Source organism: Dipodomys merriami, unplaced genomic scaffold, assembly GCF_024711535.1.
Source record: "Dipodomys merriami isolate MVZ:Mamm:240054 unplaced genomic scaffold, mDipMer1.0.p SCAF_455, whole genome shotgun sequence".
Classification (NCBI taxonomy): domain Eukaryota; kingdom Metazoa; phylum Chordata; class Mammalia; order Rodentia; family Heteromyidae; genus Dipodomys; species Dipodomys merriami.
In genome coordinates this window covers 858,930-878,198 of record NW_027206019.1, presented here as the reverse complement: position 1 = coordinate 878,198, position 19,269 = coordinate 858,930, and the positions used below count along the sequence as shown (strand labels likewise).

The following is a 19,269-nucleotide window of genomic DNA, read 5'->3' as shown; positions in this document are numbered from 1 at the left end:
GTAGTCAGCCTAGGCCGTGGAAGGAAGAAGCCATGACATTTATGTTACTCTAATGGGACCAGAGTGTAAAGTGGCACCACCATACCAGGCCATGGCCTGACAAGAAGAGACATTCTTGCATTGGAGAGATGTCTTTTGACCACTTTGGCCATGTTAATGATATTTCCTTATGCTGTTTCCTTTTTCCTTCCAACTTGTCATACCTATAGCAGATCCTGTCCAGGAGACCCATTCTCTCTAATCTTATTCTCTAAAAGTCTCCTAGTTTATAGCTGCACATATCCTAGACCAAAAAAGTAGGGGGTAGATACTCTGTCAGACATAGATTGAAACTGAAAGGTATCTTTAAAGTAGACTTTGACAAGGTTCTGGTATTGACAGTCTTGTGTTGATATGTGCTGTGATTGCAACCAGCTTCTGGTCTAATTCTGAGATGACAGTGGGAGAGAAATGGTGATAGGACATCATGGACCACTATGGTTTCAAACCCTTCACAGGTACATCTCCATTCATGGATGTGCTATCAGCCAACATACAGATGTCTGTTAAAGGGGTGATGGCTGGGAAAAGGAAATTTATTGGCCACAGATGAGACCAGCCTTTGGACAAGTGGTTGCATTTCAGTGTGAGGCAAAGAGTGCCTACCTATACAGAGATATTTTTCAGGAAGCAAGATGATTCACTCACATCTTCTTATCCACAAAATAATCTGAGAATAACTCTGGAATCCCAGAGGTGAGAGTCATGTGCTTTGCGTTTCTACATGACTGCTTTGCTTCATGGCTCTTTATGCTCTTCTGAAACCTCCTTCTGAGCTGGCCCACAATGTGCCCAGGAGGCAGGAATCAAAGGGGACTTGGAAGCTTGGCTGCTAATCACTCTGGCCACACTGACTTGGGGCTGTAGGCATGTGCTGGGCATCTGCTCTATTCTAATGGTATGGGCTCCAGTGGGAGCTTTGGTTCTTACCAGGAGAAGGTAACAGTGCCTCTGTTTTTGAGCCATCTCCCAGGTCAGGATGTCTTTATCTGCAAAGGCTTGAGCTTTGCCATATCTCTCATCATGACAGGTTTCTTTCTTTCTTTCTTTCTTTCTTTCTTTCTTTCTTTCTTTCTTTCTTTCTTTCTTTCTTTCTTTCTTTCTTTCTTTCTTTCTTTCTTTCTTTCTTTCTTTCTTTCTTTCTTTTTTCCTTCCTTCTTTCTTTTTCTTTATTTTGTTGGTCATGGGACTTGAACTCTAGGCCTAGGGGCTGTCTCTCTGTTCTTCAGCTCAAGTATAGCTCTCTATCACTTGAGCCACAGTGCCACTTCCAGTTTTCTGGTGGTTTCTTGGAGATAAGTGTCTCAAGGCCTATCCTTCCCAAGCTGGTTTTTTACTGGCATACTCAGATCTCTGCCTCCTGAGTAGCTGGGTTTATAGTCAAGGGCCACTGGCGCCCAGTTTGACAGGTTAATTGTTTGCTAAACATAACAATGGCTGCATTCTGTTCTGGGAAAAGTTTCCCTATCATCCTACAACACTGATGGTCTTAGTGTTGTGGCAGAGCACACAGCAAGGGGGCTTTCTATGTATGCATATTGACTAATACCTGAAAAGGCAGCTTGCAAAGGCCAAGGAGATTGTTGTTGAAGAGATTGTTTTTCAAAAGCCCCTAGTGCTAGGAAGGCTCTGGAAATGCATACATCTCAACTTGCACTGGGCATTTCCAAATTTTAAGTTCTAGTGTTGTTTCTTTTCCTTTGTACACAGCTTGAGTAGGTTGTTCCAGACAAGGAAAGCTACCTACAGAAGGTCTGTGTGCTAGCTACACTCATACAGAACAAGCAGTTCAGGGCTTGATTTTTGGTACATTTTTAGACTGCAATCTCTTCACTGGTGAGGTTTTTTAATGTTTCCAAGATCATTTTAAATGATTTTTTGCCCTCTCACCATATCATTTAGGTTTCTATCCTAAGCTAAATTAGCAACAACAATAACAAAAACAACAGACTGGACTCACTTGTAAAGTAGTTAAAAGTGCCACCTGCTGTTCAAACTGCAGAAATACCCATTTCTTGTAACCTTCAGAGAAACAAAGGCTTTCTTTTTATTATTATGATTATTATTGTGAAAATACCATACAGAGGGGTCTTTAAAATGCTTATAATAGTCTGTACCCAAAGTGGTCCTTATCATTGGAACTTATGGTGACTTCCTGGTGATAAAAGAAGTCCTGAGTGCCCTGAAAACAGCCACTGCCAATGACAGCAGGTCTATCTCAGTGCACCCGGCAGCATCTTCTATTGTGGCCTGGACTTAATTTACTTCATAGACCATCTCACCGATGATAGAAAGAGAAAAGGCACCAAGATGGCAGATGCAATCAGGTTTGCAGAGCCAATGTGTTTGCATCGGGGTTGGGGTTAGTTTTCCAAGTACTAGAACTGAAGATCACAGCCCTGCATAGGCTTCAATGTCAGTCATTTAAGTCAGTTGACTCAATTAACTCATCTGCTCTTTCTATGAGTCTGACATTAATGACTGCTTATCAGAGGCCAACAACTGAAACCCAGCAAGTGCTCGGCATGTTGGCTAAGAGTGCTGTATAGATAATGTACAGCTGCATGGTACTTGTGCTGTACACTTCTCCTATGCTTCCCCGAATTCTAAATATTTCTAGTAGAGAGGAAAAAAGCTGAATCAGCTAATGAACACATCTTACATCTGTTGGGTTGTTTTAATAGTATTATGGTTTGATTGGACTCAAAGCCTCATACATGCTAGGCATGCATTCTACCACACCTCCTGCCCCCATCTTGCTTTAAGTATTTTAAGTAATTTTTGGGCTTTGCTCTTCCCTCACATACACCTCCCACAGAGCTGGGATTTCAGGAATGAACCACCTAGCCAGAATAATTTGTTGAGATAAGGTCTGCTTGCTAAAACTTTGCCTAGACTAGCCTTGGATCTCAGTCCCCCCCATCTCTGTTATTCCCCAAAATAACATACCTATGGTTTGAAATATTATAATCCCATTATTATTCTGAGTTCTCAGATGTGGTGCTAGAAGGCATTGCCTTCTTACTTGACTTGAAATTATAAACCTTCATCAGTGGACATAATTCTGCTCTAGACTATCAGAACCTCATATCAAAGTGTAGACACTGCTCATTGTTAAATCATAGTTCAGGATATGTTGCATGTCTTTAAGCCTCACTTTTTACACACACACACACACACACACACACATATGCACACACATACACAGAAACACACACACATACCATTGTCTTCAGTGGTGACTTTGTACATCTTCTGTGAGACCACCTGAGTCCTCTCTTATGTATCTTAGAGCTTTTCTTACCAATCTTGCTGCTCTCCAGTCTTCTCCCTCCTCAGGTGTCCAGTCTCTGCCCTTGACAGTGGCTGAGGCTTGTAGTACTGGGATTAGAGAAAGAGAAAAGATAGATACAGATATTTAAGTAGAAACCTCATCTCATGCACTTTTAGGTGATTTTAGATGATTGTTTTCATCAGATCCTCACTCCTATTACTTCTCCCAGCCTCCCTATGCCATGTCCTTCTCCTAGATCCCACAGAAGGCTCAGCTGATATTATAGGAAACTGAAACATTGTGCTTCTGTGAAACCTGCATTGCTGCTGCTTTGAGTAAACGTATTTTTATCAGCGATAATTTTGCTTAATGGAATATGGGAGAATCAGAAAAAACTACTTATTTAAAGCAGTTTCACTTAACCTTTCTCTTACTCAGTTTATTTAAATTAACTTTATATGCCTATGAGGGACATTACACAAAACAATATTTCTATGTATTGTATTTTTGCTTGTTTCTGTGGTATCATGACTCAAATTCCTTAAACTTTTTGAGGCAAAGATCTTCATTGTGGCAAATATTCAGAATGGAAGGAAAGGGAAGTGATAATGGAAATCAATTAACATCTTACATCATCCACTGTCCAGGGCTGCTATTTCCACTATTGGAATTGATGATACCCAGTTTGCAGATTCATTGTCATGAAATGGCCCTTACATCATTGATAAAACTGAGTATCTTGGGTTCCCTTTATAGCATTGGACTTTTGATGTCTGCATACTATGTGTCTGAAGGACCCAAGAGCAAGCTTATCTCCACAGAAGTGAGGTCTCCTCTCATGATAGAGTGAGATAATGTGCAGACTTTCCAAAGGAAGAGGCTATTACTCAGCACTCCTATATTACAGGATTTGGAGAGAGAACAAAACAAACCCGTAAACTGGCCCTAGAACTTGACCTCTTCCTACTCATTCCTTTCTTCTTCAGATAATAAAGCTGAGTAAGCTGAGGAAGGAAGCACACTACCTCCTAATTCAAATTTTGTTGCCTGGTTTCCCCAGACAATTCCTACACCCTTCCATGAGGGTTTGACCTAATATCTGATCTTGTCAAGTGTCTTCTCAGAAGGAATTCTATTGAATAATAATGTCTTCAAAAACTAACTTTGTGGAAAATCTTTCCTTCCCTTCCATATCTAAGACAGCCTTTAACTCAGTTCACAGATAATCCAGTGGGAACAAATACAAATTGAGTATGCTGCATTGTACACCTATTAATGTTTATGGGCTTTAATATTAAGTTTTAAAAGATAAGTATAAAAACCAGGGGCCTGCTGGTTCATGCCTGTAATCCTAGCTACTCAGGGGGATGAAATCTGAGGATTGCAGTTTGAAGCCAGCTGAGACAAGAAAGTCCATGAGACTCTTATCTCCAATAAACTACTAAGAAAAAGCTGGAAGTGGTGTTGGGATTTAGTTGGTAGAACACTAGCCTTGAGCACAGAGAGGCTCAGAGACAGTGCACAGGCCCTATGTTCAAGCCCAATGGCTAGCAAACACAACCTCATGTATACTTAACAAAACTGTACACATTTCCTCTTTAGGTCCATCATGATCTCCTACCACTAGCCACACTGCCGCTGGATTTTTGTAGTTCATGATCATACAGCTTTGTGGACTGGAGAGGTCTCTCCTGACAGGTCATTTCTACAAAGATTTGGTGGGTGGCTGTGTTTTAACAAACTGAGTTTCTGTTCAACTCATGTTTACAAATGAGTTTACACATCATCATTGCACCCTTCCTCTGAGCAGGGCTGCTGATGAATTTAGCATGGACCTCTGAAATAGAGACATAATTTTATTTGACATTATTATCATTCCAGGCAAAAATTGAAATTCCAGTTATAAAACAATGTATCAATCCTATTGAAATCCTGGTATTGATTTTCCTCAAAGACTTTGAAACCAGAATTTTTTTTAATCTTGAAAATGTAGTACAGAGGGGTTACAATTACACGAGCAAGGTAATGAGTACATTTTTTTTTTTGGGGGTGGGGAGTCCGGTCATGGGCCTGAACTCTGGGCCTGGTCGCTGTCCCTCAGCTCTTCACCTCAAGGCTAGCGCTCAACCACTTGAGCCCCAGCACCACTTCCAGCTTTTTATTTCTGCTTCTGTGGTGCTGAGGAATCAAACCCAGAGCCTCATGCATGCAAGGCAATCTCTGTACCACTGAGCCACCTTCCCAGCCCAAATGAGTACATTTCTTATCAAGCATTGTTCCCTCCTCCTTTGTTTCCCCTTGCCATCCCGTCCCATCTCCCTCCCCATACCATGCCAGAGTTGTAAAATTCATTTTTTGACATAACGTCTTGTACATCTCATTGTTGCAATGGGTCCACCTGTATCCCTGTTTAAACAATTTGTTTTTTCCCTTCCCCTCCACAAATTATAGCAACATCAAATACAGTGAAAACAGGGATTATACTGAGGAGGAGGGACATAAAAAACCACAAAACAATCATCTTATAAATATGTTTAAAACAATAGCAAGAAAGAAAAAATATGAGTCCTTATCTTGGGATTCATTTCACCTAACATCAACTCCTCTGAACATTTCTGCTTGTCTCAGACATATACTAGTCATTGCAAATAAGGGAAACCATGGGACCTGTGTTTCTTTGGGCTTGAGATGAGAATTTTTTTATGTATGTACAAATATATCATGGGAGAAGCATGGAATCATGGACAGTTTTTTTATTCTTATGTTTTCATGTACCACAGCTTTATTGTTAAACTCCATTGTGAGCTTTCGAATAATGCCTTGGGCCATCTCATTTAGAAACCTTAGATATTAGTGTGGCTTATTCTTTTAAAGGATCAATTCTTGCATAATGCAAAACATTACTTACCTTGGGGACAATTGGCAAGGCTGAGATGAGGTTGGCCTCACCTAATGGACTACACCTCACACCAGTTGCTGGAATCTGCTGCATCTGCAAGCCCTGTTCTCCTGTGTTCCTTACAAACCTCCCAACCTCCCTCCTTACAATATAATCTAGCTGGAAGCAGTGACTCACATCTGTAATTCTAGCTACTCAAAAGTCTGAGATACATCCAGAGGATTTGTGTTAAGACCAGATCAATTAGAAAAGTCTGTTAAAATTGAGCCTCCAATGATTAGTACAAACAGGACTGAAAGTGTGATTCAAGTATTCAAGTGCCAGCCAACTAAGCAGAAGACCCTGAATTCAACTGCAGGACTTGCACGGGGGGGGGGGGGAAGGGAGGGGGAGGGGAGATGCAGCACTATATTCCATCTTGATAGTATTCAGAGGATGAGGAACTAGTAGGAAGTGCCTCAATAGCTGTTGTCAGTCAAGCTCTGGCTTAGAACTCTGTATATGAAAAGTTTTAGTTATTCTTCAAAGGTCAGGCTCAAACTACCTATAAAGAATCACTTTATATGTATGTAGGTATAAGTTTATGCTTTGATCTACTCTGTGAAATCAGAACAAGAGACTACCTCTGAAAACAGAATCAGCTGTATGGTGGGGAGGAAGAAGCAGATTCCCTATATAGTATAGCATCAACCTCCCTGGAACTACAAAGCCTATAAAACAAACTCCAGCACAGCATTGGTTGTGTTTTATGGCAAGGTCTTGTCCCCTGCAAAGGCCTCCCTCTCCCATGTCTGCTTTGCTCTCCAATTTCCTGTGGCAGTAGCATCCAACAACACATAATGGGATACAGGCATTGAGATGCTTGCTGATCTTTATTTCCAACCTTATGTCTTAAATTAGCTTATCTCCATGTCCATAAGTTAATTTAGTCCAGTTTATAAGACCTTAGAAAATACGTGTTTCCAATTCAATGTGTAAAGTCTCCTTGCAGGGGCAGGTTATATCCCTTAGTCAATAACCCTTCAGTCAGTACCAGACAATCTTAGTGCCAAGTTCACTCTGAATTTTCCCTTTTCTTGGATACAAGAACTCCCTAAAGTCAGTATGATCCTTGGGTCTTCAAAGAGAGAAAGTTGGAAATGCTATATGCAATAGTCAGAGTGGCCAAGAGCCACTGTAAATATGAAAGCCCTTCTGGCTATGTCACCTACAACTGGTGGTAGCAGCGACACCTGTGTAATATCCAGGCTGTAGGTAAGCCTTTACAATCTGCAGCAGGTAGATCCACAATCTACCTTTTCTGGGAGGAGGCTTTTTAAGAAATCTTAATTTTTATGATTTGCATAGTTTCTGCTTGGCAACTTCCAATCTAGAATAGATTTTTGTCATCTGCTCACATATGCAATGTTTTTACTTGTTCCCTGTGTACTTTTTTAACTTTAGAAACTTAGTGAATACTTTCATCCAGTTTAAGAAGCCTAATTTTGTAGCAGTAAAAGGCCCAGCCATTGGACTAGGAGCATCCACATGGCCTCTTTGTGATGTGGTTTGGACCAAGGAAAAGGCTTGGTTCCAAACACCTTGTACCCCCGTAGGACAGAATCCAGATGGCTGCTCTACTGATATCTTTCCCAAGGATATGGGAGGCACATCTGTGAGCACCTTGGTTAAAAACTTATTTTAGACAATGTCCTAAGAACCTGTGCTTTGGGTGTTGTTTCACTCAGGGTATCTTGTGTGTTCTCTGGGGACATTTCATCAAACCCACTTGGTTCATGTAGTGCTGTAATACTTCCCAGGAGAAGGCCTTTCCTCCCATGAGGAGCCTCCAGATTTACCTAAATCACACTGATACCCAGTTTTCAATCAAGAATTTTCTTTTACTTCACTTTAAAAGCTGCCCTTTTAAAGTGGCAGTGGGAGGCCATGCACTAGTGGCTCACACACTAGCCTTTTGGGAGGCTGATACCAGAATTGCAGTTTGAAGCCATTGTAGGCAGAGAAACCCAAGAGATTCTTATTGCAATTAGCCTGGAAAAAGCCACTAGGGATCAGTGGCTGGAATGGTAGAGTGCCAGCTTTGAACAAAAAAGAGCTAGGTTAAGAGCCAAAGGCCCTGAGTTCAAGTCCTATTATACACAATATCCCCCGCACCCGTACCCACACACCTTCCCCAACAAACACACAAAAGCAATTAGGGAGCAAACTTGCACAAATAAAAGAAGCAGGGAGAGGGGTTCAGTATAATTTTGTGGTTCATTTTTTCACTATTTAAATTGGTCCATTCATGATGAGAGATTGTGTTTGTGTTTTCTCAATTACATATACCTTGTTCCTTAGTTCTAGAGACAGACTGAGAGTGTTGGCAGAGAAGAGAATCCACAAAGATTGAATTCTGTTGAAGAGAGGGACTGGATGTCAGATTGGATAGGGGACAAGTGCAACTCCTCCAGCTCCACCACTGAGTGTCCCATAGTTTGACCTGGCCAATTGGCATGATGCTGTCTTTGTACCCATCAGTGTGGGGAGTGCAGGAAGACAATTGTGTCATGGAAAATGACTGTAGCTGAGGGAGTTGCAGAAGGAACTGACAGCCCACAGCTGAAGTAACAGGATCTCCCTTTGGGGTTCACAGCTAAGTTTACCTCCTCATGTAGAAATATCCAGTATCCAAGGGTATCACTTCCTTGGGGAGCCTACAATGAGGGGAGATAGTACAATTTCAGGCAATCTTTGGAGCAATTAGAGTACAATGAAGAAGAAAATGTGTGTCTCCTCTCTGAAATTCCAGAGGGTAAGAGTAACTGAGGAGAGGAAGCTGTCAGTCACTGCTGAGTTGGTAGGGTTGAGAAGGAAGGCACATTGGAGCTGGGAGTCACATGTGTAATCCTAACTATTTAAGATGCTAAGATTTGGATGATCATTATTCAGGGCCATCCCAAGCCAAAAACTGGGTGACATCTCCTCTTAAGCTATCAATTAATATCAACTTCACTACAACAGGAAGCTTAAAATAGGTGAGTCCAGGCCCAGGCATGTACCTGGATAGGAAGCAAGACCATAACTAAAAAATGACCAGCACAAAATAGGAATATAGCTCACCTACCTAGCAAGTACAATACTCTGAGTTCTAACACGAGTACCATGAACAAGGTTAAGCATGGTGACCTCGGTGCCCCAGTGTGATTCACTGAGATGGCTGCAGCATCTGTTGCTCTGTAGGCTCCTGCCAAAGAGGAACAGTCCATCGACATCCCTCAATCTATGCTTACCAAGACAGCAAATGCTGAGCAGAACCCCTCACAATGGCCAAGGATGGAGGTTTAGTTGGAACTTTGGCCCCTCAAAGGAGAGGAGAGCAACGATCTGCAGGACCAGATGGACTCCTGAGTGAGAGAAGGGCAGAAGGAGGCAATGTTGAGGTTGGTACGGGGTTTGTGTTTAATGACTACTATGGCTTCAGTGGAAATGTTCTGACTTTGATTAACATGTTTTATGACATGTGAATCAAGGGAGAGCTAGGGCAGTGAGGGAAACACACTTGTGTAAATTTTCCATAGGTTGAAACTTACTCTAAAGTCTAAGTTGTTTTTGAAAACTGAAATGTGGAGAAGTTGATAAAAGAGCACAGCTGCCCAGTACTGGCACTGTTCTCTGTAGATTTACCTGCCCTATCCATCCCTCTACTGGTGGGTACTTGTCCCCAGGGTGCCTCATACCCCATCCCAGTGTGCTGCTCAATCCAGAACAGCTGCTGTTGGGCAGGGAGGATCAGGAAGCCCTGATGCACTCATGTGCCAACAGTGCCTCCTTCCCTTGGAGGCACAACACAATCCAGAGCTCTGCAGCACCCTATCATTGCTATGAATTGGAGTCTCCAACACTTGGGCTTTGCCTGCATTATTCCCCCACACCTCCAGACCAGCCTTTTGGGGACTTCTGAGACCTGGAGGATAAGAAAGGGAGGCCTGGAGGCAGCTTCTCTTCCCATTGGAGCACTGAGTTTGCCACAAGGACCTAACAGGCTGAGAATCTTGGGAATGAACAATGCAGGGTGGCTAAACTTTGATACTCTCTGCTAACATGTCAGGCATTTACTGACATTTATATTCTAGCCCTCTGTGTCCATCAAACCATGGCCATTTGGGGTGTGTGTGTATGTCTGATAAGTCAGAAAGTGATTGCTAGCAAACAAGAATGACCAGTGCTAATGGGTTCATATGGTTGACTGTACTGGCCCTTTATGAGAGATCTCTGGTAGATCTGAATGTGATGTTGCAGTTGACAATTCTTTCCATCAACCCATCCCTCTATTTATCATTCAATTCACATCCTACTCCCTACTTTTCCAGCTCTCTGACCAGCAGTCCAGGTTAACACTCAGTACTGTTCAGCCCCAATACTTTGACATCAAGTAGATGACCAGTGCAGTCCCATTTGGGGTTATTTTCCTCTTCTTGTCACTATAGGATGATACTGTAAGGAAGTGGCCAGTCCCCTCCTTGGCTTGCATACCCACACTGTCTGACCACAACAAATCAATTTCTATAAGCTCATAAGTTCTTAGTAAGTATGAAGGTGTATTCTCAGAAATTGCATGCCACGTTTTAGGCTCCTGTCTTTCTTCACCTGTAGCCTAGCATACCTTCCTTGGGCAGATTACTGAGTTTTTCTGAAACTTTGCCAGCAATTTGAGAAGAGTAAGGGTTGGACTCAGGTCTCAGCCTCCTACTTTCCTGATATCCAGGAGTCCCACACGTACAAGAGAGTATTCTGCCCTCACCTGGGATGTCCATGTTTAGCACATGATGGTGTCGCATCAGGTCCCATAGTGGTCCACCTGGCATTGAAATGCTTTTTTGTCCATTTTACTATGCTGTGTCCACCTATCCCTACCTGATTAAGGGTAGATCTTTAAGCTCATTGTGAGTTATTACTGAAGAAGCTGACTTGCTAGCAATTAAATGCTAATTCTACCACTAAAGAATCCTTATTTCCAGGAAAATGTTAAGATCATTGTAAACAATAATCTGGGGGAATGTGTGGAGGTGCAATGGTATGGGAGGATGAGGGTCAACTAGAGGAAAGACTAAGTAAATATGGATAGGTAAACACCATCTAACCAAATGGCATTTTGGAAGTGGAATCTTTGTAATGAATGTTGACAGTGGTAGAATTCTTGATGGTTCATTGTGTTTGGAAAGATAAAAATTAGTTTGAAGTCTCTGCAACATAAGCACGTGCAACTTAATATTATCAGTGTACACAACAAGTGCATGAGTACGTGAAGTTGTACACATACACACACATACACAAAGTTGGAATTGAAGAGATGTTATTAGTACAGACCTGGGACTAAAGGACCTGTGCTACAAGCAGCACAAGGTGACCTATACTATGACAGCTCTTGCTCATATTGTATGCTCACCGTAAGCCATACTTCCAGACCTTCTTTTGCGATTATTTTGAAGGTGGGATCTCAAGACTTTTCTGCTTAGGCTGGTCTCAGAGCCACCATCCTCCAGATTTAAGCCTACCTATTAGCTAAGATCACAGGTATGAGCCACCAATCCTGGCCCACTGCTTGTGTGTTTAAGTGGAAAATGGTTAACAAGGGGCTGGGAAGGTGGTTCAGTGGTAGAGTGCTTGCCTTGCATGCATGAGGCCCTGGGTTCGATTCCCCAGCACCACATAAGCAAAAAGAAAAAAAGCCAGAAGTGGCTCTGTGGCTCAAATGGTAGAGCACTAGCCTTGAGCTGAAGAGCTGAGGGACAGCGCCCAGGCCCAGAGTTCAGGCCCTACAACCGGACCAAAAAAAAAAAGAAAGAAAGAAAAGAAAAGAAAAGAAAATGGTTAACAGCCTTGAATCAGTCATGTCATTCACACTCTTGGCAAAATTCAGGAACTCCTTTTATTGTCTTGCACATCCAGTCATTTGGAAAAGTGAAAAGCACAAGTCAGGAAAGACTCCCTAGTAACAAACAGATGTGTATGGAGCTAGCTGGGAAGATGGACCACCATGACAGTGTGCTGGCTAGAGACAGATGGCTCCAGTTAGACCAGATGGAGAGAACCAGATAAGGGCATGAATAGAATGTAATGGAAGAGAACGATGTTAGAGCTATTGGCTGACTTTCAAAGGGCAGAAAACAAAAAAGAAGTAATGAGACTAGGCATGGTGGTACATGCCTATGATCTGCATACAAAGGTAGCTTAGCCCAAAGTCCTACTTAGATTAGACCCTATCTCAAAAAAGAGAAGTTACTGAGAGAACAGAGTGGAACCACTATCACTGAGTTATCTGGACCTGAACATATTGGCATATACTATTGAGAATATACTTCTATTGGCTAGCAGGACTAGGCTGTGGCTTCCCTACTATATGTTGAGAAAGAAAATGATGCTCTAAGATGGGAAAATGCAGTGGTCCTAGGGCCCTTCTCCTTTATCCACTCTCACTTGTCTGCCTTGAAGAACTGACTTAATATAAAGAACAAGGTTTAGTGAGATTTCTGATAAATGTTTACTTATAGTAGATCCTTTTCCCCCAAGGACAGGCTGCTTAGTCAACCTGTGGATTAGCAGAACATTCCACACTCTTCAGATGCTTATGATCTGTCCAAGACTGTGCTCAAATGCCAGCCTCACTTAGGGTGATGTTCAGAACCTTGCAAGGCTTTCTGCTGAGGAACAGGTCCCCTGCCACTGTGTTCATCCTTCTTGCCTCTCTTGAAGGGTGGTGAGTCAGCCATACCTGTGCCCTCCAGCATTAGTTCGTGTGCTATGTGCACTGCGTGGAAGTAAAAAAGCAGTGGAAACTGTAGTGTCCTGTGGGCAATTTTCATGAAGATTTCATCTCTTGAGAAGGGAGACTCTACCCACTGCTTGTTTACCTGAAGCCCAGAAGCTCTGGGTCTGATTTTCAGCACTGCCAGGGAAACACAGAAGGAAGTCATCATTTCGACCCATTCTCCCCTCCTCACCCTGCATGAGCATCTGGGAGCCTGTTGTTGGAATGGTAAATCCAGACACTTTCCTCTGAAACCAAAATGAAAACCTGGGACAAAATTAAAGTCAGTGTAAAGTGATGTATCGATTTATACACTATTACATGTTGTAAAAACAAAAGAATGTTCACTTCCTTCATGCAGTCATTCGAAGTCATGTGTCAGACTCACTCAGCATGGCAATAATTTTGGGAACATCAAAGTCCTGGCTGCTTTGTCTCTTATAGTTATATCCACATGGTGAAATTTGATATCCAGCAGTAATAGCTCAGCCATTAGAACATGGGCTCTGTCTCAGGAACAAGTCACTTTTTGTAACTCAGAGAGGAAAAGAAACCCCAGACAGCCATTCTATGCCTGGCTCACTTCCATAAGATTAACAATTACTTGGCCTTATTTATGGCTCATTTTCTTGCATATGAAGAGTTCACACATGGGAGCTGACTTTAGAGGACAGAGTGCAGATAAAGGAAGTTAAAACAATAACCTCAAACACAAAGTAGACCTTTTCTAGTTCACATTTTTGGAGTCCATATGATTCTGAATGAGGTTATGTCTTTCTCATAATAGCTCAACCCATCTGCCCATTGGATCATGACTCTACACAATTCATAATTAGTGTCTACTAGCACATGTGCCACAGGATCTGGGGTTTGTGAGTAACCATCCTCATTGTTGACATTGGGGGATGAGGCTTCCTCTGTCTGCTTGCATCATGTTTCACATCTCAACACTCTCCTTCCTTTCAGGCCAATGAAATGATGCTCAGTGGTTGGAAGCTGACCTCACAGGAGACTTGTGGCAAAGGCCTGGTCTCCCAGGTTTCTGGCCAGGGAAGTCATGGTTCTAGTCATGGAGCTTGCCTCCTGTAATACAGTTGCTCATGTAGTTGTTTCTTTTACATGTTAGTTTTTTAAAAAATAAAATATTGGGTTGGGAAGGTGGCCTAGTGGTAGAGTGCTTGCCTAGCATGCATGAAGCCCTGAGTTTGATTCTTCAGTAACCACATATCCAGAAAAAGCTGGAAGTGTTGCAGTGGCTCAAGTGTTAGTATGCTAGCTTTAAGCAAAAAATGCTTAGGGACAGTGCACAGGCACTGAGTTCAGGCCCCAGGAATTGCAAAAGTGAACAAATTGTCGATCAGCTTTTACCACTTCAGGCCATAAAAAAGGGTAACAAGGCTCAGGACTGTTGCTACAAGAGTTCATGTCTTCCCACAAACAGAGGGATAAGGCTCCTGTCTCTCACTTTCCAGTACCCAGAAAACCCTAAAATGGTGAATGGATCAATAAAATGTGGTATACATGTATGAGGTTACATATATATATATATATGTATGTATGTATGAGGTTACATACATACATATATATGTATGTATGTATGAGGTTACATACATGTATACCACATTTTATATACATATATGTATATATAGATATAAATATATATACATATATGTGTGTATATGTACATATATACATATATACATATATATAAATGTATGTATGAACACACACACACACACACACACACACACACACACACACACACAAACAGAGAGAAATCCCACTCATCCGTCAGAGAGCATGATAGACTACCATTTGTAATAATGTGGAAAGACTGGGAAAGAATTATATTATGGGAAGTAATCCAGACCCAGAGAACACAAGCTGCATGGTTTCCCTTATTTGTGGCTGCTAGAATGTTCCAATAAACCCAAAAGCAAATACATTCAGTTGTATGCTAATAGTTACAGATGAATTAACTGAAGTATAGTAGACTCTATGAAGAGCAGAAATAGTGTGGTATTTTTTCCTCTAAAGAAATGTTTAATGGTCTGCCAAGAAAACAAAAACTCTCAAAGTTTGTCTGGCAATCCATGCACTTGTTAATAATTTAGTAATTAAGGATGCTCTCACCAGAGTGGGCAAGAGTAAACGTAGTAGTCAAACACATTTTAGTGACTAAAATTCCAAAGCTTACTGACATCACAAATAAATGTATCATGTTTAAAATTTTAATCTATTTCTATTTCCTGACTTGCCACACCAAGAATTATTGTCTTACAAGGGAATATGAAAATAAAAACATCCATTTGTGGAAATGAACATGAGATTAGTTGTTCTTTCTTAGAAGTTTGTCTCAATGAAAACAAAGAATTAAACTTAAATGCTGAGGAAAATAAATGTTATTACTTCATTATACCATAAAAGAATGTAAACTGTGAGCAAGGTAAATATGACAGGCAAAAATAAGGCAAATAATAGAGTTTCAGTGAAGTAAATTTCTTTTTTCTCATTGCTATCTAAAACTCTCCATCTCTGTGTTCTTCTAGTACACAGCTGAGAATCTTGCAGACCTCTTAAGGACCAGAGCAGAATGGACAATCTCCACACAGGCCAGATGAACACAGTGAGTTGACAAGTACCCAAGGAGTGGGTGTTTCAATATGGGAAACTGTTGGAATAATTATTGTTTCCTCATAATCCAGACAAATGTTCACGCCAAGGTCCAAAAATGTCGAAATCAGGCTTATAAAGGCCACAGGTGAAAAAGAAATAATCTAACATGAAAGTTAAATGTTTCAAACAGGAATGTGGTAATGCATGACTGTTATCCTAGAACTCCGGAATGTGAGGCAGGAGGATCTTCACTTTTAGTCCAGCTAGGCAATAAAGTCAGGTCCTGCCTTAGGAAGCTCAGGTTTCCTACTATCACTTGCCAAAGAATAACTACTTGCACTAGAAGCACCATCTGAAATTTCCATGGCACCCTCTCCATCTTCACATTCATTGCCTTTACTGGTTTCTTCTCTGTCACTGTCCATTTTCTAGTCAATCAACTGCAGTTCATCTCCCTTGGCCCTATCTTCTTTCTGTACACAAATTGTTACTGCCAATAGTGCCAATCCCATTGTTTCTCTGTATTTTAAACAGTGTCCTATCTTCATCTGATTGATCATTTTCACTGGATCTCCATGGTATACTTGTGAGCTCAATTACTAGATGTGGTTGTTTCTTTGGTCTTGGAGATAATTCAATATTTCAATAATTCAATATTTCAGATGTCCTGAAATCCCTCTCCAAACTTGAGCCATGCTTCAGAGAGGGAAGCATCAGCTGTGCCCACTCTCCTAAGACTTGTTCTTCTGACCTGTGGTGGACTCTTTTGGAAAGGATGGGTACTCAATGTCCCACTTCCCTTTCCACTTGGATCTGCTGGTGCCATCACCAGAGACATAGTATCAGCCTATGATAATAGACTTGTTTTGAGAGAATAAGACAAAAACCAATAAAGGAATCACAAGGAAAGTATATGGTGTTCAGTGTGAAAATAGAAAATTCATAGTGAAGCAAAACTTATGCAGGTCAAACCTCCATTTTCAGAGGCCATGAAGGTCAAGCCATCATACTAGTTCTTCATGTCTGTGTGTAACATATATCCTCATGCTCTTCTGTGGTCATGTAGATCATACTGACCACCAGGAGTCATTGGAAGTACAGGACACATTGGTGCAGGGGTGGAGGGGTTCTCCTGGAGGCCTTTTTTGGCACTGACAGGCCAGCGATGAGGGCAAGAAGGAGGCAGCAGTAGTTGCAGGGATTACTGCCAATTATTAGATATTAAATTATGTCTCCATTTAATGATGCGTCCCAGTTGAACAATTAATAAAGCATTAATTAATAATTACTCAATATCCCATTATTGTTTATCATATATGTACATATACACATATATATTTACATATTTTATAGAATGAGACAGATGTCTTATATAATTAAATTATGCATCATGTGTCACTACCTATAATTCGATATTTAATTATGTCTCCATGTAATTTTTATTCTGGTAATGCTTAATAAAATATTAATAAAACTTAATACACTTCCTATAATTGTTGCACCTAATTTAATCTAGAATGATTCACTAATTCAACCCTTTATCATTTATTGTAGTGACAATTATTCCACCTATGACATTTATTACATTTATGACATCCTATTACATAGCATATAGATTTGCATCCAAATTAGACATCCTACCTGACACTGAGCACTTTCAAAGAAAAAGAAAACATGTCATGCTTAGCTTCTCACTCCAAGATTATACTTTTGGCAGTGCTGGGATCTAAATTCAGGGTCTAGAAGTTCATGAATGGGTGATAGTAAGCACAGCAGCCAATTCAGCTCCTAGCCAGTTTCCAGGCCCTGAAAAAGAGCCCCATCTGTTGACTCAATATTGTGCTTAGTGTAGCTATTCATTAAATTTTTTGTTTCATTCATCTATTTGCCATTTATTTTATTGACTGTTATTACACATGGAATATTTATTACATTTATTACAGAGGATATAGATTTGCCTATGTATGAAACTTCACATCTGACATCCAGGACTTTCACAGAAAAGGAAAACATGTGTCACCATGGGCTTCTTACTCCACGATTCAATTTTTGTGAGTGCTGGCATCTGAACTCACAGCCTACAAGGCCCAATTCATGAATGGGTGAGTGTCAGCATGCCAGCCTGGTGCATATTGAGCCCACAAGTAGTTTCCCTCACCTGAGATCGAGCCCCAGGGTTTGAAAAATAAGAACAGATTAACATGTAGATGGTAGTGCACAAATAAATATAGATCTTTATAGAGTGCCAGAGATGTCTATACAATATTCAGTTATATATGCTACATTCCTACCAATTCTTGGGTACTTATTATGCCTCCATGTAATTAATATTGTTTTCATCCTTATTGAATTATTAATTAAATCAACCACTGTTCCAAAATAATTGCATCCATGTAATTAATAGTATTCTTTTAGTGTGCCAAAAATATTCATTAAACTCCATTGGCCTCCTAAAATCACTCTAACCTTGACATTCATAACCTTCCATCAGTATTCCTATGAATAGGAAAGAGACTTTTAGGATCTCCCACCATTGGTAAGGGTCAGGACCGGGCTTCCCACCCAGGGCCTATGTTGCCATGTTGGCCTATGGCTTCCCTGATAGCCCGCCAGCCTTCAGCAATGCTAGGTTACCAACACTTTTCAACTGTGTCATTCAGACCCAGGAAGGTCACCTTGCAAAGAAAACAAATGTAAAACTTGCAGCCATATGCAAGTTGCCGAGTTTTTTTTTTTTTCTAGTGTTTTTTTTTTTTTTTCTGTCAGCCTTTGGGGCCTAGGAACCCAGGTTTGGCTGTGGGTCCAGTGGCTGCACCCTAGCCTAGAGTGATTGAAGCTGAGGCAGAGTTGCTGCGACCTGAGTTCAAGCCCTGTGCTTGACAAAATAAAAATGCATACATATATACATACATACATACATACATACATACATACATACATACATACATACATACATACATATATGCATACATACATACATTAAAAATATCTAAAATATTTTTTGAGGCTCCTTGGCTTGGAATTCATGCCATTTTTTTTTTGCCAGGCCTGGGATTTGAACTCAGGGTCTGGGTAAATCTGCAGCATTGTGGGGGAAGGGGGAGGTCATCATGCTGGAAGACAAGAAAATCAGGCCTGTCTCCAGAGCCTGAATTCAAGTCCTAGCACTCGTATACATTTTAAATACATGATTTATATTTACATACACATGTTTACTGCATATTGCAGTTAGTGTAGTTATTCATTTTATTTTGTTTTATTTATTATATATTTTAGTGAGTATGATTACACATATAATATTTTTTACATCCTATTACATAGGACATAAATTTGCCTGTGTATTAGACATCATTCCTGAGACCCCGGATTTTCACCAATTAGGAAATCAAGTGGGACAATTGGCTTCTTCCATCAGGATTAAGTTTTTGGCAGTTCTGTGGTTTGAACTCTGGGCCTAGAAGGCCCACTTTATGAATAGGTCAATATTAGCACACCAGTCTGATGCAAGTGAAGTTATCGGGCAACATTGAGGACCTGAGATCAAGCCCTAGGAGTGGCCACTATATAAACACATAGATGTGTAGATTTCAGTGTATGTGTGTATTTACTTATGTATATGCATCCATAAATGTATGCAGAGACAGATAGACA

At 40.9% G+C, this 19,269-nt stretch overlaps 1 pseudogene; it reads left to right on the top strand.

Moving 5' to 3' along the window:
* The first annotated feature begins 505 nt into the window (after positions 1 to 505).
* LOC138808558 (chromodomain Y-like protein) lies at positions 506 to 15,562 on the top strand (annotated as a pseudogene).
* The last annotated feature ends 3,707 nt before the right edge of the window (positions 15,563 to 19,269 follow it).